Consider the following 25,167-nt stretch of genomic DNA (forward strand, 5'->3'; position numbering starts at 1 on the left):
ATCTTCCTGATGAATTGCCCTAATTTTATTACAAAATATTTTATTGACTTTGATAATACCACTGGTCTCAAAGCCTTTTTATCCATTTATTCAAAACCACACCCTAGTCCTCCCATAATACTGTTCACTTGGTTTATCATTTTCAATCCACCACTTTCAACCTATCTGTTCTTACATTTCAAATTGTCTCTTGTAGGGACCATATAGTAAGGTCTTGTTATTTTTGTTGTTTTGATCCACTCTGCCAATCTCTGCCTTTTAATTGGAGTTTCAAGTCACTAACATTTGATATATAACAACTTCTGTAGTGAGAGTGGAGCAGTTCATTTTCTTATTTGTGTTGTGTTTATCCCATTTGTTTTGTTGTTGTTGTCACTGCTGTTCCACTGTTTCTCTTTACCTAGCTCCTTTCAACTTATTTACATTTTGCTAATTATTGCTTTTTATTTAACCTATTTTTCATTTGGCTTCCTTTGTATTTTTTTAAAGAAGTAGCTCTAGAAGTTGAAACATTCATACTTAAACTTTCACAAATTGTTTAGAGTTAATGTTGTATCATGCCACATAAAATGTGGAAAATTGGAGATCATATGTTCTTTTGTCCCACCAACCATCATGCTTTACTTAGCATGTATATTCACTGTACACATATTTAAAAATTACCAGCTAATGTTATATACTTTAAAGATATATTAATTTTTAAACTGATAAGAACAGATACTACTCTTGATTTTAGCCAAAAAGCTGAGAAGCAGTGACATATAATTTTTTTAAACTTGAATAAGAAAATTTTAGTTATTTAGTCTTGTGGCCTTCCATTATTCTTGAAGATCCAAACTGCCCCTTAGCATTATTTTATCTGCCAAAAGGATCTGTTAACAATTTCTATATAGCCAACCTGCTTAAAATTTTGAGTTTTCTTTGATATAAAAATGTCTTTATCCTGCATTTGCATATTAAATATTTTCATTAGATATAGAATTCTGTTTTTATTTTTTCCTTTTAACATGTTATTCTTGTCATTCAGTGTTTTAGGTGAGAAAGCACAGTCCTTTGAATCATTGTTTCCATGTGTTGTGTATACTGTAATTTTTCTCTATCTACTTTCAAAATGTTTTCTTTAGAATTTTGTCACTTGTATCATGATGTGTTTAGAAGTGATTTTCTTTTAATTCATTCTCTTTATTGTTTCCTGACATGTATAGAACACAGCACAGTAACAGGCAAACACACATTCCTCAAGATCATGCTTAACATCAACCCAGATATTTCATTCTGAGACAAAAACTAAGAATTTTTGTGTAAAAATTTTATTGTATTTTTTTCCATTACCACTTAGGACCCTTATATGTCCTCTCCTCTGCAATCACTACACTGTTGTCCATGTCCATGAGTCCTTCCCTTATCCTTGTTTTTAGAAACTAAGAGAATAGAAATCATGCAGTGTATGTTCTATGTAATAGTAAATGATTTAAGTTAAAAATCAATAACAGAAAAGTAGACAAAAATTTTATAATTATTTGAAATTTAAACAAAATATTTCTGAATAACTCATGGGTCAAAGGAATTCTCAAAATAAATTTCATTTTGACATGAATGAAAATGAAAAGGCAACATGAAGATGTGTAGAATTTAGATAAAGCATTGGTTAGAGGGAATTTTAGTCTCAAAAGCATGTATTACAAAAGAAGAAATGTCTCAAATGAATAATTTACACTTTCACTTTAAGAAGCTAGAGAAAAAATAGAAGATTGAATCCAATAAATTATAAAAATGTGCAGATTTTATCTGAAGAAAGTCACAGGCTGCTGTATTACACATTTCCACTGTTCTATCCAAATGCAGTTCTTCAAATTCTTTCCTTTTGTCACCATCCCTGAATGATCCATCCTACACCTACTATTAGCATAATCTTTCTATAACACTGTTTCAATCATTATCACTTCTTTAATCATCTTCTATGGTTCCTCATTCCTCTGCCATGCTATATCATTGCCATGGTATATCATTCAAGGTTTTTTATTTATCAAGATTATCCTTAACTGTTACTATTGAAATATACTATCTTTGACCTAAATTCTTCCTTTGCTATGTTCCTGATGCACTTCAACCACACTATCTTTGTACCTTTATTTTATCATTTCCTCTGCATGAAAAATTCATTGAGAATTGTATTGGGGATAATACCTTCATTTCCACCTACCTAAAAGTTTATTTTTATTTGGGCACAAACCAAATATCATTTCCATGAGCTTATTATGGATATATATGGATAGATACGGATATATATATATATATGGATATATATATATTAATCCAAAGTATGATATCACTTGAACCTAAACTTAAGCAACTTTAATGAAAAAAATATTTTGCAACTGTGTCATTCCCCCTATTAATGCTAAGTTTCACATTATGGAAACTATTTACACTCATATCACGTTAAAAAATAGTTTGAATACAGAAGAGGATCAAAAGATAATTAAAATATGGATTTTTAGGAGGCAGTCCTTACCTATGAAAGGTTATTGGACTTGTTTCCAAACTGTGTTGCTTTTTATCTCTTTTGCAAAATTGTCCATTGTTTCTGATGCTCTTCTTTATTATTATTATTGTTGTTCAGTTATAATTGTCCCACCTTTTTCTCCATTGTTCTCCCCTGCCCTGCCTGCCCATGCTCTTCTTCTTGATCTTCAAAAGCAAAAAAAGTGTGTGTGTGTGTGTGTGTGTGTGTGTGTGTGTGTACATATCCTTACTAAAATACTTTACAGGAATCTTAAACAAACAAAGAACATCAGTGTTATTTCCAGGTCTAACTTCCCACCTCTTCTGGTCTTTCTTTTGATGTTACAATGACTATGTATATACTAACTCTTTGCATTTAGCAATGGTAGTAGTGCTGGACCCCAAACCTGTCTTGCATTCAGGATCCCATTGTTCTCATTCCAGGATGGCTCCTAATCCAGGATGGGTGATACATCCTGGAGGAGTTACCCTACTGTAGGACTATTTGTCCTATCTTTTTAATTTTTAAAAAATTCATTAGTTTTATTAGGGTGACATTGGTTAACAAAATTACATAGGTTTCAGGTGTACAAGGGAGGACTCAACATAAACTGGAATTTTTTATGTAAAAAATTGTGTATTTATTCTTACATGTTTAAACTTCAGTCACCTTCAAAGTCCTTTCCATTTCATGTAGTATACCTATTGAGACGTTTTTTCCCATTGCTCAAAACAGTTTTCAACTCACTGATTTTGATACCTTTTTGTGTTTCTGCTGTTTTTTGTTTCACCTCTTGCACACTGGAAAACATTTCCTTTTGAGGATTTTTCTCATCCATGGAAACAAAAAGGTGCTCTGGGAGAGATCTGACAAATAGGGAAGGGGAGCATGGGGGTCATGCCAATTTTGGTTAAAAATTGCTGAACACTCATTGAGGTGTGGGTAGTTGTGATCATAAATTACCCATCATTAAATAGGTAAAGGCACTGAAAGAGTTTCCAGAAGAAAACTTGCTAAGGTTGAAAACCACCTTTCACAATGCCAGCTGGTATGCTGACACAGATGGTCCCCCAGAATGCTAGCCTAGTAGGGGAAGTCTGTACTACAAGGCGCCTGCCCTCCAGAAGATAACTCCAGTTTTGTGGGTATGAGTCTGTTTCTATTTCTCTTGTTTGTTTCTTTTATTCACTAGATTCCACATATAAGTGAAATCATATGATACTTGTCTTTCTCTGACTGGCTTATTTCATTTACCATAATATTCTTCAGGTCAATTCATGCTGCTACAAAAGGTAAGATTTCTTTGCTTTTTATAGCCAAGTAGTATTCCATTGTGTAAATGTGACATTTTTTTTTTATCCACTCATCTACTGATGGACACTTGGGCTGCTATCAAATCTTGGCTATTGTACATTAAGCTGCTATGAACATAAGAACGCATGTAACCTTTCAAATTAGTGTTTTGGGTTCCTTAGGATATATCCCCAGAAGTGGGATTACTGGGTCAAAAGACAGTTCCATTTTTAATTTTTGAGGTGAGTCCATACTGATTTCCACAGAGGCTCCTTCAATCTCCATTCTCACCAGCAGTACACAAAGGTTCCTCTTTCTCCACATCCTTGCTAACTCTTGTTTGTTGAGTTACTGATGATAGCCATTATAATACATGTGAAGTGATATCTTATCATGATTTTAATTTGCATTTCTCAGACAATTAGTGATGTTGAGTATCTTTTCACATGCCTATTGGCCATCTGTACATCCTCGTTGGAGAAGTGTATATTCCAATCTTTCATTCTTTTTTTAAATTGGATTGGTTGTTTTTTTGGTGTTGAGGTTTATAAATTCTTTATAAATTTTAGGTGTTAACCCCTAATTAAATGTATCATTAACACTTATGTTCTCCCATTCAGTGAACAGTCTTTCCATTTAAAAATTGTTTTTTTGTTCTTTAAGTACAGTTGCTCCATTTTGCCCACCACCACCCACATCTTTCCATTTTGCTGATGGTTTTCTTTGCCATGCAAAAACTTTTTAGTTTGATGTACTTCCATATGTTTATTTTTTATTTTAACTGCCTTGCCCAAATAAATATATCAGAAAAAATGTTACCATAAGAGATGTCTGAGATTTTACTGTTTATGTTTTCTTCTAGTTCTTTTATGGTTTCAAGTCATATATTTAAGCCATATCTATTTTGAGTTTATTCTTGTGCATGTTGTTAAAAAGTGGTTTAGTTTCACTCTTTGCATGTATCTGTCCAATATCCCCAGCACCATTTATTTTTCCGTTTCTTCTTTTTTAATATTCTTCTATAACATTCTATTATAGTTGACCTAATTTTTCCCTCTTTGCCTTCCATGTCCCAGCCCACCCCCCATTTCCACAGTCAATCCCCACACCATTATCCATGTCCATGGGTCATTCATACATGCTCCTTGACTAATCCCTTCCAACACCATTCATTGCATAGACTACATTTGTCTCATTGTATGTTTTTGCTTCCTTTGGAAAATACTAATGGACTAGAATACTGTAAGTTTATTTCTGGGGTTTCTATTCTGTTTCATGCCAGTACCATGTAATTTTGATTACTATGGCTTTGTAGTATAGATTGATATTAGGTAATGTGATTCCTCCAATTTTGTTCTTCTTTCTTAAGATTGCCATGGCTATTCAGTGTCTTTTGTGATTCCATATAAATTTTTGGAATACTTGTTCTAGTTCTGTGAAATACACCATAGGTTTCTTGATAGAAATTGTATTGAATCTATAGATTGCTATGAGTAGTATACACAATATTAATGATGTTGATTCTCCTATCCATGAACATGGTGTATGTTTTTCACATTTCTATCTTCAATTTTATTCTTTGGTGTCTTATATATTTTCAAATGCAGGTCTTTTATATCTTAGGTTAAATTTATTCCTAGGTATTGTTTGTTTTATGCAATTGTAAATGAGATTGTTTTCTTAATTTCTATTTTTGATAGTTCATTATTGGTTATAGAAATGTGACCAATTTCTAGACATTAATTTTGTATCCTACTGCTTTACTGAATTTATTGACCAGTTCTAGTAGTTTTTTTGGTGGAATATTGAGGGTTCTCTATATACAGTGTCATCAACTATAAATAATGACACTTTTACTTCTTCCTTTCTAATTTGGATGCAGTTACTTCTTCTTCCTGTCTGACTGCTGTGGCTAGAATTGCCTGTTCAATGTTGAATAAGAGTGGTGAAAGCAGGCATCCCTAAAGTAGTCATCCTTCCCTTATTCCTGATCTTAAGGGAAATGCTTGTAGTTTTTGCCCATTGAGTATGACATTAGCTGTGGGTTTGTCATATATGGCCTTTATTATGTTGAGGTATGCTCTCTCTACTCCCACTTTGTGGAGTGTTTTTATCATAAATGGGTGCTGGATTATATCAAATACTTTTTCTGCATATATTGATATAATCATGTATTTTTTTCCTTTATTTTGTTTATGTGGTATATCATGTTTATTGATTTGCATGATATTGTAACAACCTTGCATCCTCAGAATAAACCCCCTTGATCATGGTGTATGATCTTTTAAATGTATTTCTGGATCAAGTTTGCTATTTTTTTTTTTTAATTTTAGCATGTGTGTTCATTAGGGATATTGGCCTATATATTGGCCAATAAAATTGGCCAGAAAATTGGCCTAATTTTCTTTCTTCATAATGTTCTTATCTGGATTTAGAATAATTCTGGCCCTGTAAAATGAGCTTGGGAACATTTCTTTCTCTTGAATTTTTGAAATAGTTTGAGAAGAATAGGTGTTAATTCTTCTTTGAATGTTTGGTAAATTGTATCAGTGAAAACACCAGGTGCAGAACTTTTGTTTTTTGGTATTTTTTGTTTTTTTGTGTGTGTGTTGTTGTTGTTGTTGTTGTTTCCTGTTTCAATTTCATTACTTGCAATCAGTCTATTCAGGTTTTCTGATTCATCATGATTCAGTTTTGGAAGATTGTATGTTTCTAGAAATTTATCCATTTCAATCAGATTGTCCAATTTGTTGGCATATAATTGTAAATAATATTTTTTTACAATCCCTTCTGTTTCTGTGGTGACAGTTGTTACTTCTCTTTCACTTCCAATTTACTTATTTAGATTCTTTCCTGTCTTTCCTTTGTGAGTCTCATTGAAGTTTTCTCAATCTTGTTTATCGGTTTAAAAAGCCAGCTCTTGGTTTCACTGACAGTTTGTATTGGTTTTAGACTATTTCATCTGCTCTACCTTTGTTATTACTTTTCTTCTACTCACTTTGGGGTTTGTTTGTTGTTTTTTTTTCTAGTTCCTTTATGTAAAGTTAGATTGTTTATTTGAAGTTATTTTTAATTCTTACCTGGCAGGGGAGATACAATGCTCATGAAATTATTTTTGTTTCTTAGACCTGTGACACTATGAATTTCCTCTTACAACTGCTTTCAATGTGTCTTTCAATGTGTCCCATAGATTTTAGGTGGAGGTGTTCTCATTTTTGTTTATTTCAAAGGTATATTTTGATTTCTTCCTTGATCTCTTTGTTAACCACTGATTATTTAATGACCTGATATTTAGCCTCCATGGTTTTGTTTTTTTTCTTGTGATTGACTTCTACTTTCATATAATTATGGTCAGAGAAGATGCTTGATATGATTTCTATCATCTTAAGTTTATGAAGACTTGTTTTGTGTCCTAACATGTGCTCTATCCTAGAAAATGTTCCATGTGAACTTGAAAGAAATATATTATAAATTCCACTGCTTTTGGTTGAAATACTCTGACTATATCAATTAAATCTACTTGATCTAGTTTTCCCCTTAAGAACACTGTTTTCTTGTTGATTTTGTGTCTGGAATATCTACCCAGTAATGTCAATGGGGAGTTAAAATCCTCTACTATGACTGTATTACTATCTCCCCCATTTTGTTTATCAAGATTTACTCTGTATATTTAGGTGTTTCTATATTAGTTGTATAAATGTTTGCAAGGATTATATCCTCTTGTTGTATTGCTCCCTTCATCATTATGTAGTGTCCTTCTTTTTGATTTTTAGGATTTTTTAGGGATTATTTTTAGTTTTGTTTTTTTTATTGTCGTTCAGTTACAGTTGTCTCCATTTTCTCTCCCCTGCTCTACCCACCCCTCACCTCCCACATTCAATCCTTCATCCCTCCTGGTTGTCTTTGTCCATGGGTCCTTTATACATGTTACTTGACAATCCTTCCCTTTCTTTCCCCCATTACCCCCTTCCTCCCTCCCCTCTGGTTACTGTCAGTTTGTTCATAATGTCAATGTCTCTGGTTATATTTTTCTCACTTGTTTGTTTTGTTGATTAGGTTCCACTTATAGGGGAGATCATATAGCATTTGTCTTTCACCACCTGGCTTATTGCACTTAGCATAACTCTCTCAATTTCCACCCATGCTGTCGCTAAGGTTAGGAGCTCCTTTTTCTCCACAGTGTAGTATTCCATTGTGGTGTTCTTCTTTGTCTCTTACTATAGCTTTGGTTTTAAAGTCTATTTTGTCATATATAAGTATTGCTATCCAAGCATTTTTTTTCATTTCCAGATGCATTAAATATCTTTTTTCCATCTTTGGATTTGGTGTGTATCTTTTGTTCTGAGGTGGGTCTCTTGCAGACAGCATATCTATCTATATCTATATCTATATCTATCATCTATATCTATATCTTTATCTATATCTATATCATCTATAGCTATATAATCTACATTTACATCTATATCTACATCTATATCTATATATATCATCCATCTATGATTTTCTTTTGTTTTCTTTTTTAAGATTTTATTTATTAATTTTAGAGAAGGGGAGGGAGGGAAAAAAAGAGAGAAACATCAATGTGTGGTTGCCTCTCGCATGTCCCCTATTGGGGAACTGGCCCACAACCCAGGCATGTGGCCTGATTGGAAATTCAACTAGCAACCTCTGGTCTGCAGGCTGGTGCTCAACCCACTGAGCCACACCAGCCAGGACTGATTTTCTTTTCTTATCCACTCAGCTACACTATTTTTTTAGCATTTAAGCCATTTACATATAAAACGATTATCAATGGGTATATATTTATTGCCATTTTATTCTTTATAACTATGTCCCTCTGATTTTCTTCTTCTTCTTAAAGAACTTTTTAAAATTTCTTGTAATCTAGTTTGATGGTAGCAAAAATCCTTTAGCTTTATTTATTTATTTATTTATTTATTCTTTCATTCATTTATTTGTGTCTAGGAAGTTATTTTTTTCCCTCAACTTTAAATGTTAGCCTTCCTGGGTAAAGTACTCTTGGTTTCAGGTCCTTGCTTTTTATCTCTGTGAAAATTTCATGTTAATCCTTCTGGCTTGAAATGTTTCTGTTGAGAAATCAGCTGACAGATTTAGAGGAGCTCCATTGTAGGTCACTAATTGTCTTTCTTGTGATGCTTTTAAGATTTTTTTTTTGTCTTGAACATTTGATATTTTTAACATGATGTGTCTTGATTGATCCTCTTTGGGTTCATCTTCTTTGGAACTATTTGTGATTCCTGGACTTGTGTGTCTTTTCTCTTCACCAGGTTGGGGAATTTTTCAGTCATTCTTTGTTCAATTGGGTTCTCAATTCTTTGCTTTCTCTCTTCTTCTTTTGGTACCCATATAGTACTGATTTTGTTATGCTTCATGTTTTTGTAAATGTCTCTTAAACTACCCTTATTTTTAAATTTGTTTGTTCTTTTTGTTGCTCTGATTGGGTGTTTTCTGCTATTTTCTTTCAAATCAAGGATTCAGTCCCTGCCTATTCCAGCCTACTATTTATTCCTTCTACTGCAGCAGTCCCCAACCTTTTTGGTACCAAGGACCTGTTTCACTGAAGACAATTTTTCCACAAACTGAGTTTGAGGGGGATGAGTTTCAGGATGATACACACACATTACATTCAAGCTTACCTCCTGCTATGCAGCCTGATTACTAACAGGTCTGGAGTAGTACCGGTCTGGGGCCTGGAGTTTGAGGACCCCTCCAACCTCCATTTCTTCATTTCAGATATTGTATTTTTTCATTTCGACTATTGTATTCTTCATTTCAGATATTGCATTCTTTAATTTCACTGGTTCTTTTTTTATAATTTCTATGTCATTGTTTATGCTGTTGCAGTTTTCACTGAGTTCCTTATAGTTCTCACTAAATTCCTTTAGCATCTTTATAACCATTTTGTTGAACTCTATATCAGGTAAATTGCTTGCCTCTCTTTCATTTAGCTCTTTTTCTAGAGATTCATCCTGTTCTTTCATTTGGGGCATATTTCTTTGTTTCCACATTTTAGCTGCCTTCTTGTGTTTGTTTCTGTGTATTGGTAGATCTGTTATGATTCCCAGTCTTGGTAGGGTGACTTTATGTAGTAGGTATCTTGTTGTATCCAGTAGCACAGTCTCTTGATTACCTGAGCTGGGTATTCCAGGAATGTCCCTTGTGTGGGTTATGTGAACCCTTCCGTTTTAGTTGAGTCTTGATTATTATTGGCCTGTTCATGTGCAGGTTCTGCCCTCAGGCTGACTGACAGTGAGGATACACCTAGAACACACTGCATGAGTTGCTGTGTGTGTGCTGACCACACTTAAGTAGACTTAATATCACCAGGGTCTGGTGCCTGCTCACATTTCCCTTTGGATATGCCATTTGTGAAGCTAATTGGATCCTGGTATGATGTGATCTGAAGCTGACCATTGGTGTGTTGGTTCTAGGGTCTCTTGAGAAGGATTATGGTACAAGTCAATGTCAGATGTTGCCTGTGACTGGCCTTGGGAAACCTATATGTAGGTACAATGCTATCCAAGGTTTGCAACTATATCTGTTGGGCCTGGTATGCATGGGAAGGATCAAGGTGTGCACTATGGTCAGCTTCCACCAGCAACAAGTCCAGAGGCAGGTCAGCAAAAGGCCCAAGTCACCCTGACATCTGCCTTTGCCTGATGGCTGCCTGGTAGGCATAGTCACTGAAAGAGTCTCTGACAGTACTTCAGTTGCGTGAAGAATGTTCTCAGTGAATCCCAGGTAGGGGCAAGTAGTGTTCACCGATTGTTACAGGTTCAATTTCAATGCCAGTTTGGGGTCTGAGGCCACTCAGTAAAATCCCAGAATATAAGGTGACAGTCCCAGGTGACAAGTCTACGTGACACCAGACAGATGCCTCACAGAACTTTGTGGTGGGGTGGGATCTCAGGAAATCATCAGTGTGAGGCCAACAGTTTATCAGGCCCAAACATATTGAGATTTGGTTATGTGAAGGGAGGACTCTGCACCATTCAGTCATGTGAGGGAAAAATGGTCCCATTCTAGAGTCACACAACTCAGTCTGTCCCAGATCTTCCAGGAGTCTCAGCTCAGTAGGGTGGTTCTTCTAGGAGTCAGTAAGTTTGAACTATTAGAACTCCCATGAGGGGGAAAGCTGGTCAGGCTTGAGGGAGTAGTGGCCCTCATCCCAGAGCCATACAACTGAGTCACTGGCACCCTGTGAGTCTGCCAAAACATCTACACCCTTGCCCAAACAGCTGACTCTTCAGTAGGGTATGAAGTCCTCAGGATAGGGTAATAGGGAATCTAAAGGTTGGGGCTATTGCATTCCCCCAGGCTGATGCTTTGAGGAAAGGAGTGTTCCATCCAAGAGAGATGGTGTCTACAATGTAAGAGGTACTTGGCATAGGAATTTTGGTGGCAGTTCAGCTCTCCTGAGCATGAACCCCCAATCTCTCCTAATGCAAATCTATTCTGTTCCACACTCCCTCCACCAGAATCTAGGGTGAGCGGTTGCCAACAAGATTTGGACTGGCCCTTTAAGAGAGTGCCTGTGTGGCTCAGTTGGTCATAGTGTCATCCTGTACATGAACAATTTGGGAGTTTGATTCCAAGTCAGGGAATGTACCTAGGTTGCAGGTTTGATTCCTGGTTTGGAGGCAGCCAATCCATGTTTCTTTCTCACATCAATGTTTCTCTCTCCCTCTCTCTCTCTCTCTCTCTCTCTCTCTCTCTCTCTCTCTCTCTCTCTCTCTCAAATCAATAAACATATCCTCAGGTGAGGGTTAAAAACAAAACAAAAAAGAATTAAAAGAGGGTACCTGTGTCTCTAATGGACTCACCTTGTCCCTTGGCAGATAGGATCCCTGCTAATCTTCACAGCCAGATGTTAAATGGGCACCTCTTCCTGGCTCTGGTGCTCTGGGCTGGGGAGACAGGCATGGGGTTGAGATGCCACACTCCTCAGGGGAAACTTTGCAGCTGAGATATCCCTCCAGAATCTCATTCACTTGAGGGAGTGGGAGCCAGCCCTTTGCATCTATGCCCTTCCTACTGGTTTCAATGTGGCTTCTTCTGCAAATTCTTGGTTATAAGACTCTGTTCAGCTAGACTTTTTAGTTATTCAGGTTGATTGTTCTATAATTTAGTTATACTTCCAATTTGGTCCTGGGAGGAGGTGAATGTTACTTCACCTATTCCACTGCCATTTTGTATCCTTCTGATTGACCTATCTTTAAACTAAGGGATTAGATTATATTATCTGCTGATTGTCATTCAAATTCAAAGTTTTACAATTTTTAGTTGTTAAAAACCATATTTAATTTTCACCTTAAATTTCTTAGGAGTTCATCTAAAACTATAACCAAGAAGTCAACCATATTGTAAGTTCAACAAACCTATTCTATCAGGTTATAAGACAGAATGGTTTATCACAGGCACAGTGAACACTGCAATGCTTTTCCAGCTGGGTGAAAGCCACCAAATAAACTGATCTTGCTCAGCCATAGCCAGTGCTGACTCAGGCCTTAATACAGCTAGCAAGTATCAGTGCACATGTAACTTATGATTTGGATCTAGTACAGCCATTAAATGCCTTTGAAAGTGATGACTAGGAGCTGTTTTAAGAGGCCAAAGCAATTCATTCCTGGAAGAGCTTACAAAGCAAAACTTAATGTCCTTTACTTTCAGTCATTGTTGAAACTGAATTTTAAATCTATGTATAATTATAATCAAATCTTTTCTTTTTTCTGATAGCAATAACCTGTTTAGGAATTAATTTAGTACTATCTACCTAGCAATCAGAAGATTTTTAAGTAAAAATATTTCTATACCTATTAAAAGCTCTCCAAATTTCCTTATTAAAGGTTTTGTACACTCTGCTATAACATGCCAGGTTTGGAGGAGTGTGAAACCTATTCTGACAGCTTAATTGAAATAACTATTGAGCATGAAGGAAAAACACCTGTTGCAAAGGGAAATAAACAACAATGATGAAAATCCATGCTGAATATTTCAGACAAAGTAGAGGAAATCAGAAGGACCCTTTACTTAATGACAATAGATTAATGTATGAAATGGTAGAACTTGTTATCAGGATTTAGACATCAAGAATTGCTGCTGAACTCCCCCTTTATTAGGACTTGGGTCCTGATCCTCAGTTGCTTTCTTTGCCTAGCTTACCAGAGTGTTATGCAATTCCACCAAGTATTGTAATACAAAGCTTAGATACCCTAAAACACTCATCACTAAACATCAGCTGTCCTTTGGGGCACATACAAAAATCAGAACATTTCAAATAATCCAAATTGCTGTTTCGTTCTTACCGCTGGACCCTTATACAGTTGCTCATATAATGTCCAGTATAGTTACTCTTGGGGATTTTAATTAAAAACTTACCAGACTAAAAATATTTTAAAATAATCCTATGTACCCCCATGTTATTTAAAAAATCTCAATAGTTGATCAAGCTAAGTTTTTAATAATTGGGTCACTAATTCTATTCTCATTTTTCACTTAGGACCCCTTACATGTCCATAAAATAAAGACCATGTACATGAAGGAATAACAAGTTTTAAAATTGATGTTAGTAAGTAAAACAAAAAAAAAGTACAAAAATTCACTCAGGGTGTTTATCTTTTACACAGATCTTGACTTTAATACCTAAATTTGATTTTACATAGATTCAGAATTGCAAATGCCTACCATCCTTGTCTCTGTTTGATGTATACACCCTGCCTTAATTTCTGATATAATTGAGTATACAAAAAACAATTGCTCAAAGAAGTAAATGGTGGAACAAAAAGATCATTTTGGAATATAAACAAAGAACACAATATTTTATAAATTGTGTCTGTAATGTAAGACTATCTGTTAGGGACCCTTGAAATGATGTATACTTCTCATTTGGCTAATTTTAATGAGTTTTATTCACCACAGTAGATTGGTTAGAAGCCAGTGATATTAATTCTTCAAATACATGAACACAGTATACACTTCCACTTATTTGTGTCTTTCTTAATTTTTTTCTTCAGTGTTGTGTAGTTTTCTGAGTATAGGTCTTTTATCTTCTTGGTAAGGTTTATTCCTAGCTACATTATTTTTCTTGTTACTATGGCAAATAAGATTTTTTCCTGATTTCTGTTTCTGATATTTCACTGTTGGTATATAAAAATGCCTTGGATTTCTGAATATTGACTAAAGGATAGTAGTGGTAAAATGAAAAGGGAACCAACTGTATGGCAAAATATATTTGCCAATGATACCTTGGACAAAGGTTTAATCTCCAAAATATATAAAGAACTCACACCACTCCACTCCACTCCAAGAAGACAAACAACCCAATTAAAAAATTGGCAAAAGACTTGAACAGAAACTTCTCCAAGGAGGAAATATAGGGCCCAGAGACATATGAAAGGATGCTCAGCTTCACTAGCCATCAGAGAGATACAAATTAAAACCACAATGAGATACAACTTCACATTGGTCAGAAAGGCCATCATTAACAAATCAACAAACAGCAAATGCTGGCAAGGCTGTGGAGAAAAGGACCCTAGTGCACTTTTGGTAGGAATGCAGACCAGTGCAGCCACTGTGGAAAACACTATGGAATTTCATCAGAAAACTGAAAGTGAAATTACCTTTTGACCCAGCAATTCCACTGCTGGGATTATACCCTAAGAACCCTGAAACACCAGTTCAAAAGAACCTATGCACCCCAATGTTCATAGCAGCACAATTTACAATAGCCAAGTGCTGGAAGCAACCTAAATGCCCATCAATAAATGAGTGTATTAAAAAACCATGGTACATTTACACAATGGAATACTACACAGCAGAGAAAAAGAAGGAGCTCCTACCTTTTGCGACAGCATGGATGGAAATGGAAAGCATTATGCTAAGTGAAATAAGCCAGGGGGTGAAAGACAAATACCATATGATCTCACCTATAATTGGAACCTAACCAACCAACAAACAAACAAACAAGCAAAATATAATCAGAGATATGGAACTGAAGAACAAACTGACAGTAACAGAGGGTAGTGGGGAGGGGGATAATGAGGGAAAATGGGGCAAGGGCCATCAAGGAACATGTATGAAGGACATGTGGACAAAGCCAAAGAGGATAGTTTTGAGGGTGAAAGGTGGGGATGGGTGGGGTGGGGGGCCATGATGGGGTAAAAATGGAGACAACTGTACTTTAACAACAATGAAATAATTAAATAAATAAATAAACAAACAATTAAATACTAATGGTAATCCCTCCCCACAAAAATGAAGTCAGCGAGAGGCTTGAAAAATATGTTTCTAAAATAGAAGGCTATGTACTATAGAATACTATTTGTGTTAAGAGTAGTAATATTATAATAAATACATCAGTATTTGTATTATACACACACAGAAAATGATATTTTTTAAAAAACAGCATTTTTGTGTCTGGAGAAGTGACTGAATTTCCAGGGGACTTTGGTGAGCAAAAATATATTTTTAGTGTTTTCAATAATTTTGAATTCTGAGTTAACTAGTGTTTCTAAAACAAAGAAATTAACAAAATAAAAATACATTATTTGATTTGATCCAATTAAAAGTTTGTATCAGTTTATGTGACAGTTGAAATTCCTAACCAAAATGAGAAATACTATGCTATTGTATCATATGTAGTAATTATGACAGCCTTTTGTAAAACAGGTAAATATAGCTAAAGAAAGGGAGACTACATGAATTATTTTTTCCAAGATTAAAATATGTATATATGTATATACTGTATGGATAATAACAAATAATTTTTAGAAGGTCAGAATAAAATTCTTTGAAAGATGTATATGATGAAAATCAAATTATTGTAGGAGATTTCTGATGTAGATATTTCTAAAGTACATATCTCAACTGAAAGTGAACAAAGCCTCTTCTTTTTAATATATTAAGAAATAAATTTTCAAGAAAATAAAATTGTACAGAAATGAAAGAAATAATTATATACTATTTGCAAATAATTTGGGGGAAAGTAAATTTCTTTATCCCTTATCTGTATTACTGGTAAAACTGCTAAAGCAGCACATTTTTAAAAAAAAATTTATTTTAATTGTTGTTTATGTAGTTTTCTTTTACTCCCATCCCAGCCCACCTCCCAGCCCTCCTCACCTCCCTCCCATTTCCACCCCCCCCACCCCTAGTTTTTGTCCATGTGTCCTTTATACTTGTTCCTGTAAACAGTTTTTCAAAAATATTCTGAGGCAAACTATTTATTAAGGTGTAGGCTCAATGAGTGTTTGAGCTACTGTCTGGAATTTTTATTTTAAGCTGCTTTTTGTGGTGTCTTAAAAAAACAAACTACAGTAAATATTCTTTATACTTATCTTGATTGGTTTTGTGTGTGTGCGTGCACCCTTCTTGAATCAACTAGTGGGTTCCATCATTTTGAAAATTATTATCCACTACCTCTTCAGATAGACCTTTAGTCCCATTCAGCCTTCCCTCTCTAGCACTCCAAGTACATCTATTTTTTACTTTTTCACTGAATTGACTATTTTTCTTTTGCTCTTTTCTGTTTCTCTCCCTTTTGACTCTCCAACCCTACATACATCACACTGACTTACCTTATAGCTCTCCAGTTCTCATTTCAGCTTTGTCAAATTTGCCTTTGGACTGTTCAGTGGAGTTCTTAATGTCAGATAGTGTCTTTATTTCAGATTTTCAACTTGCTTCTCTTATCACAAAGTTGCATGGCAAAATTCTGTATCCTATCTTTTAAGCTTTTCCACATAATAATTAGATTGATTTTATAGCTAGTCTGATTCTGTCATCATTTGAATCTCCTAAAGATCTGTTTCTATTTTCCTTCTCCTTTCCTTCCCCCATCATTCCTGTCTTCTTTTATGATTAGTTTTTTTTTTTTAAATATTGGATCTCAAACATGGAGCAAAACAAAAAGTTAAAGGCAATTTGAGTATCTGGGTGATGCCATTTTTCCCAGAGAATGTATGTTTTTGCTTCTGGCCTTCAGCTAGCAGAGAAGTTTATTAATTTAGGGTTATTAAAATCCAGTTTGAACTTTAGATAACAAACTGGGCCACACAATCTTCGCACTGGTCTATTCCTCTACTTCCAGGGAAGCCCTCTGTGGTATTCCAGTCAGAAGTCTGAGATGGTGAATAGACTCCTGGCCTTTTTGAACTGCCCTAAACTTCTATTCTGGTCTCTGGTGAAATTTCTGCCTAACATCTCAGTCTCTTAGCAACCCCTCTCATAAGTGTTAGAAGTTTCCTGAATAAAAAAGCCTCTGGATTAAAAATGAAATAAAAGTGACCAGGCTCACATTCTAGGTCTTCTGTTCTTTCTTGATTTGGTCCCTGTAACTCCATACTGTCTTGGAAGGATGAAATGCCTGAACTGCTTGGTGGAGTTTATCTGCAAATTTTTTACTATTTGTTTAACATGAAGTAAATAATAAATACCTTTCTCAAATCCTCTTTCTCATTCAAACAATGGAATTCTTCAGCTATTGCAGTACAGAAAAATAGTTAAGACTAAAGATATATTGATGAAGAAATAAGAATGTAAATCCAATGTAAATGCTTGATAGCCCAGATTTTTTAAAAAAAATGTCTTTGGAGATAAACGTATCTCTTAAATGAATCTTTTAAAAATAGAACACAGCAATTTCTAGTGTTAATTGTGTTCACAATGAGCATTAGAGGAAAAGAGTTGTCTACTTTTGAATATACTAATTGATGTTTTAAGCCAATAAATAATATATGAATAGAATAAGATATGAATAGGCTAATTGTTAGCAGCAGTGAACTGTAAAATTGACAATGGAGAAAATTCAATCAATATAACAGACATAAAAGTATTATCACATTACATATTACTAATAAGAAAATAAACAAGGAAATTCAGTATGGGAATAATAGAAAAGATTGTAAAAGATAGAACAAAAACATGGAATTTATGTAAAATGTATTAGAGAATAAATTATCACTTCATAGAATGAATTTCTAATTTAGATTTAAACTCATTGAACTGCAATTAAAATAATCATCAGTTTCTATTATACTTTGTTGTTTCATAATATGTTAAACTACAATTTTGTAACTTTAAGCAGATAAAAGCAGACAAAATACAACAGTAGAAATCATAATGTCAGGTTCTCAATGTAACAAGATGAAATACAAAGTAACAGCACATTAAAAGTTCTCAGAGAAGGAAAATTGCAAACCAAGGATATTTACTTTGGCAAACAGAAATTTAAAAGCTATTTAAATTAGCTTTTAAAGCTAATTATGAATTAGCTTTGTAATTTGTGGAGTATTTGAGTATATACAAGGCATAGGCTTTCATTAAGCAATCAAAAACATACATAAATTGAAAACTAAACATAAATTTTGAAATGTGATATTTGCTAATATTGTAACAATATTAAACATTAATGGAGACAGAGATCTTTGTTTCTAATTATCGAATAAATTTAATGTAATTGAATGAATTACATAATTTAAATAACACAAAGACCATAAAGGAGAAAGGTCCTGAATTTGGCATTAAATTGATAGGGATGGGAGAATGTAGGTAAAGAAGGAACTAATTAAAGCCAAAGAGTGTGCAACCTCTTGCCCATACTGAATAAAGTAAAATCCAAAGTAATTAGTTTTGATTATATGAAAGTAGTCACACATGACATGGAATAGCTTATTACAAGTTTAAAGTATGTATAACTGTACCAATTTATTTAAAAGATAAAATGATATAAAATATAATACTTATCTAAAACCCTGATAAAATAAAATTATAGCAAAGTATTAATATTAAGTAAAGATAAAAGAACATGACAAAACAGTAACCTGTTGTTTACAAATATAGCCAATGCTACTCTTGGTATTAATTGTTCCAATTTTAACATTAGAAGTCAAAAGGTCAATATACACTTTAAAATAATGATATGCTGTATATGGAGCAACACAGATTAAAAAATTATGGAATATTTTATCATAGATCATGAGACAAATATCATATTTAACTATAAGAAAATAAGACCCATAAATGTAATATTATATGAAATAGAACTCAGTATTAAAAATTAAAAACATAACTATATTGTGGCAAAAATGAAAGAATAATGAAAAAACTAAAAAGTGAAAATTCTAAAGCAATACAATTTGTAATTATATTTTCACAGATGTATAGTTGTAAAAATATTATGATTCTTCATTATCTTTGGTGGGTAAAGTGAAGAAGAAACTAAGAAAGTTATAAAGAAAAACAATTTTAAAATTAGAATTTGTAGGTTTAAATTAGATTAATATTTTTCAAACAAAGACATTTGGGTGTTTTGTTGTCCATAGTCCACCACATTGTATCTATATTAGACCTTAATTTTTTTTGCTAGATAAAATACTGAAAACTAGTTAAGTTTTAACTTAGATAAATAATGAAAGTTTTTACTTTATATTCATGTTTGAGATATAATTTACAACAAAAAATGTGCTGTTTATCTGAAATTCATATGTTACTGTGTATTCTGTTATTTCTATTTGCAAAATTTGGTAACCTGGCTTTAACAAGATCTTACTTGCTACACAAAATTAGAATATTCCATCTAATGACCACATAGAAATCTGAAAAGAGAAGTTGATAACCAAATAATCACATAAATGAAATCCAATACTAATTTTAAATTATGAAATTTTAAATTATGCAATTGACTAATTGAAGAATATATCACAAGAAAGAAAACACAAGAGATTACTCATAAATGATCATTTAAAAGCTGTACGTTATGGTCTAGAATCCTTGTTTTACAAAGTGCAGCCAGTCGATGGGATATCAGAGTCACCATTTATTTTTAGAAATAAAAAGTGGATAAAATAGCCCACTGGAGTAATTTATATATATTATATGCATAACTAAATCATACACTTTAAGTGAAAGATAATGGAAACATATACTGAGAAATCAAAAACTTTCTTCCAATTATATAACTTAAGATTGCATATCAAATATTTATACTAACATATCTCAAAGCAGAAATGCCTTTAAGAATAAAAAATGTACATGAAATGATTTAGCACATATCTGGTAGAGTATTTAACGGTGAGTGATAGCTAGTTCTCTGTCATCTCCCTCCTTTTTTCCTTTTTCTTCTAAGTTCATTTCCTTATCCTGTCCTTTTTTACCCTCTCTATTATCACTAATATTTCTTTGTTTTCCTTTTATGACTTTCTGATGAAAAGAAAAATTATAATGGCTCTCCTAAAAGACTATAGAATTAAAAAGGATCATTTAGAGATAATTTTTAAAAGTTACATGTGACATCTTCAGTGGAGATTTAAAAATACTATTGTACTTTTGAATGGATTGAATAAAATGAAATTTTTATGAAAAATTATAAACTCTTTTTTTAAAGATTTTATTTATTTTTAGAGAGGGAAGGGAGGGAGATAGAGAGAGAAAAACATCAATGTGTGGTTGCTGGGGGTCATGGCCTGCAACCCAGGCATGTGCCCTGACTGGGAATGGAACCTGAGACACTTTTGCTTCGCAGCCCACACTCAATCCACTGAGCTATGCCAGCTAGGGCTGAAAAATTATAAACTCTTATTGAGGAAAGGTGGGGGTGAACTGTTAGAACACATAAAGGAAATGCGGACACAATTACATCTTTCTCTGGATCCTTTACAGCATCAAGAAAACCTTGACCTGAGCATGTTGCATAAGAAATTAATGGTGATTTCCACATTCTGTCCTTCTCAACAGGCTATGTATGAATCAAATGCAGGAAACCTATTTAGGTTTAACTTCACTGAAACCAAAATGATGCTAACTTGATTCTCTTTAGAAGGTCTAATATAGTGGTTCCCTTGCAAACCAAACACATTCAGAGGAGAGAAAGTCACTCATAATGTGGAAGAGGAAGGAGAATACGGAGGGAAAAAAAAGAGGAAACTTTTTGTAGAAAAGTTGGTTCACAAGTTATAGGAACTATCGTGGACAATTGTGGACAATAGGGTTTGAACTGATATTTCTTACTACTCAACCCTAATCATTCACACATGCCAGGTGATGTGAAACAGTGCTGAACATCTGCTGATTTTACTAGGCATTATAAATGAAAACACCCTTAGAAGCTTCCTGTGGTCTTTTCATTTACTTCAGGTACTGCTAATATTTAAATTCTTTCTCACTATCTTTATCCTACATTTTTTAAGAATAAATGAAAAAGAAAGGTAATTCTGTTTACTGGAAATGTATTACAAAACAAAATTGCTTTCACAACCCTAAGGCTATGTACAAAGAAGACAACTGGATCTGCAATTTGACTGAATTGATTTGTTCCTTTACTCAATGGAAAATGCAAAGTGCAGGTCTCATAGGCAAAATAAGGCATATCTATATTCTAATTTTATCTGTAACACAAGCCCGGAGGAAATATTTCTCTCTCTCAACCTCAGTTTTTAAACTGCTAAAAGGGGATATGAATTTTCAATTGCAGAGAATTGTTATGAGCATTTAATGAGATAGTTATAAAGTATATAGAGTGCCTAGTGCCTATATGCATTATTTTATCTTTAATAACAATATCATTAATATTTTTAATAAATTTAATTTTAATTGTCAATTTGCACAAAACAGAAAAGTTAAAAGAATATTATAATTCTTGAATTCCTACAGTTCAGAAGAAATCACTTTGTCTTGTATTCTGTTTGAATTTTATCATTATGTATTTTTCAATAAAAGTAATATATGCTCATACAATATTGAAACAATACAGAAAAATAGAAAACAATAATAAAATAAAAAGCAACATATATCACAATAGAGAGATAGACATCACTTGCTTTAAATGAATATATTGATATAGACATATGTACAGATAAGTTTCCAAGGTTAGAAAGAGGCTGGATGAATTTAAAATCTAGGTCGGCTAACATCTGGGCCTGGGGAAACATTTTTATAAATTTATTTTTATTTTTTTATTATTGTGTGATTACAGTGGTGCCAACTATTCCTCCATTATTCTCCCCCATCCCCATCCCCATCCCCATCTCCCACATTCAGTCTACTCCCCACGTGCTGTCTTTGTCCATAGGTACTTTATACAAGTTCCTTGAATACACTTCCCCTTCTTTGCCCCATTATCTCCCTCCTCTCTGGTCACTGTTAGTTTGTTCTTTATTTCCATGTCTCTGGATATATTTTGCTTATTTGTTTGTTTTGTTTATTAGGTTCCAATGATAGGTGAAATCATTGGTATTGGTCTTTCACCTCCTGGCTTATTTCACTTAGCATAATACTCTCCAGTTCCATCCATGCTGTCACAAAAGATAGGAGTTCCTTCTTCCTTTCTGCTGAGTAGTATTCCATTGTGTAAATGTACCACCATTTTTTGATCTCCTCTTTTAATGATGGACATTTAAGCAATTTCCAGTACTTGGCTATAGTAAATTGTGCAGCTATGAACATTGGGGTGCATAGGTTCTTTTGAATTTGTGTCTCAGGATTCTTAGGTATAATCCCAGTAGTGAAATTACTAGGTCAAAAGGCACTTCCATTTTTAGTATTTTGAGGAAATTCCATACTGCTTTACACAGAGTGGGATACACCAGACTGCATTCCCACCAGCAGTGCACTAGGGTTCCCTTTTCTCTACAAACTCTCCAACACTGTTGTTTGTTCATTTGTATATGATGGCCATTCTGACAGGTGTGAAGAGGTATTTCATGGCGGTTTTAATTTGCATCTCTCTGATGGCTAGTGAAGCTGAGCATTCTTTCACATGTCTCTGAGCCCTCTGTGTACCCTTCTTGAAGTGTCTGTTCAGGTCCTTTACCCATTTTTTAATTGGATTGTTTGCCTTCTTGGTGTGGAGTTATGTGAGTTCTTTATATATTTTGGACATCAAAATCTTATGTGAGGCATCATTTGCAAATACATTTTCTCATACCATTGGTTTCCTTTTTATTTTGCTTACATTTTCTTTAGCCATGCAGAAGCTTCTTAATTTGATGTAGTCCTATTCATTTATTTGTTCCTTTATGTTCCTTGTTCTAGGGGATGCATCAGTGAAAATATTCCTGCATGGAATATTTGAACTTTTCCTGCTTATGTTCTCTTCTAGGACTTTTGTGGTATCATGGCTTATGTTTAAGTCTTTATCCATTTTGAGTTCATTCTGGTACATAGTATAAGTTGGTAGTCTAGTTTCACTTTTATTTTTATTTTTTACATGTACTATTCCAGACCTGGAACTATTTGTTGAGGAAGCTGTTTTTACTCCATTATATGCTCCTGCTCCCTTTATCAAATATTACTTGACCATAGAGACTTGGGTTTATTTCTAGGCTCTCTATTCTGTTCCATTGATCTATGTGTCTGTTCTTGCATCAGTACAAGACTGTTTTGATATTGTGGTCTTGTAATATAGTTTGATATCAAGAATTGTGATCCCTCCTGCTTTTCTTCTTTCTCAAAATTGCTGAGGCTATTTGAGGTCATTTATAGTTCTATGTAAATTTTTGAAATGTTTGTTCTAAATCTGTGAAATATGTCATTATTATTTAATAAGGACTGTGTTGAATCTATAGATTGCTTTGGGTAGTATGGACATTTTGAGATGTCAATTCTTCCAATCCATGAACATGGTATGTGCTTCCATTTGTTTGTGCCTTCCTTGATTTCTTTTTTCAGCGTTGTGTAGTTTTCTTAGTAAAGGTATTTTACCTCCTTGGTTAGATTTATTCTTACATACTTTATTTTCCTTGTTGTTATATCAAATGGAATTTTTTTTTCTTGATTTCTGTCTTTGATATTTCATTGTTGATGTACAAAAAATGCCTTCAATTTCTGAATATTGACTTTGTATCACTCTGTTTTGCCAAAGTCATTTATAAGGTCAAATACTTTTTTGGTGGAGTATAGGTCTTCTATGTACACTATCATGTCATCTGCAATGACAGTTTTACTTCCTCCTTTCCAATTTGGATGCCTTTTATTTCTTTATCTTGTCTGATTGCTGTGTCTAGGACTTCCAATACTATGTTGACTAGAAGTGGTGAAAACAGATACCCTTGTCTTATTCCTGATCTTAGTGGGATAGCTTTTAATTTTTGCCTGTTGAGTCTAATGTTGGTTGTAGGTTTCTAGTATATGGCCTTTATCATGCTGAGGCATGCAAACCTCTACTCCCACTTTGCTGAGTGTTATTATCATAAATGGGTACTGTACATTAGCAAATGTTTTTTCTGCATCTATTGATATGATCATGTGGTTTTTATCTTTCTATGTTTATATGATGTATTACATTTATTAATTTGCAAATACTGTGCCATCCTTACATCCCTGGGATGAATCCCACTTGACCATGTGCATGATATTTTTAATGTATTGCTGGATGTGGTTTATCAATATTTTGTTGAGGATTTTAACCTCGATGTTCATCTGTGATATTGGTCTGTAGTTTTCTTTCTTTGTGGTGTCTTAATCTGGTTTTGATATTAGGATAATTCTGGCTTCATAAAAAGAGTTTGGAAATCTTCCCTCTTTTTGAATTTTTTTGGAATAATCTGAAAAAGATAGGGGTTAGCTCTTCCTTAAATATTTGTAAAATTCTCTTGTGAAACTGTCCAGTCCAGGGCTTTTGTGTGCTGAGAGATTTTTTATCACTGCCTCAATTTCACTAGCTGTTATCAGTCTGTTCAGGTTTTCTGCTTCTTCTTGATTCAATTTTGGAAGATTACATTTATCCAGAATTTTTTCTATTTCACCCAGGTTTTCAAAGTTCTTGGCTAATTCTTGTTCATACTAATTTCTAACAATCTTTTGTATTTTTGTGGGATCAGTTTTAATCTCTCCTCTTTCATTTTTTATTTTATTTATTTGGATCTTCTCTCTTTTTCTCTTGATGAGTCTGTTTAAAGGCTTGTCAATTTTGTTTATCTTTTCAAAGAACCAGTTCCTGGATTTATTGATTCTTAGAGTTGTGCTTTTAGTCTCAATGTCATTTAATTCTGCTCTGATCTCGGTTGTTTTCTGCATTCTACTTGTTCTGGGCTTTGTTTGTTGTTGTTCCTCCAGTTCTTGTAGATGTAGGAATAGGTTGTTTATTTGAAATGGTTCTATATTTTTAGATAGGCCTGTATTGCTATGACCTTCTCTCTCAGGATTGCCCTCACTGTGTCCCATAGGTTTTGAACTGTTGTGTGTTCATTTTCATTTGTTTCCAGAACCTTTTTTTTAAAGATTTTATTTATTTATTTTTAGAGAGGGAAGGGAGGGAGAAAGAGAGAGAGAAACATCAATGTGCAGTTGCTGGAGGCCATGGCCTGCAACCCAGGCATGTACCCTGACTGGGAATTGCACCTGCGATGCTTTGG

At 33.9% G+C, this 25,167-nt stretch overlaps 1 pseudogene; it reads right to left on the reverse strand.

Annotated features, from left to right (window-relative positions):
* Positions 1-654: 654 nt before the first annotated feature.
* On the reverse strand, positions 655-756 carry LOC123821208 (annotated as a pseudogene).
* Between the last annotated feature and the right edge of the window lie 24,411 nt (positions 757-25,167).

Source organism: Phyllostomus hastatus, unplaced genomic scaffold (genome assembly GCF_019186645.2).
Source record: "Phyllostomus hastatus isolate PE091 unplaced genomic scaffold, TTU_PhHast_1.1 phas_contig_38, whole genome shotgun sequence".
In the NCBI taxonomy this organism is placed as follows: domain Eukaryota; kingdom Metazoa; phylum Chordata; class Mammalia; order Chiroptera; family Phyllostomidae; genus Phyllostomus; species Phyllostomus hastatus.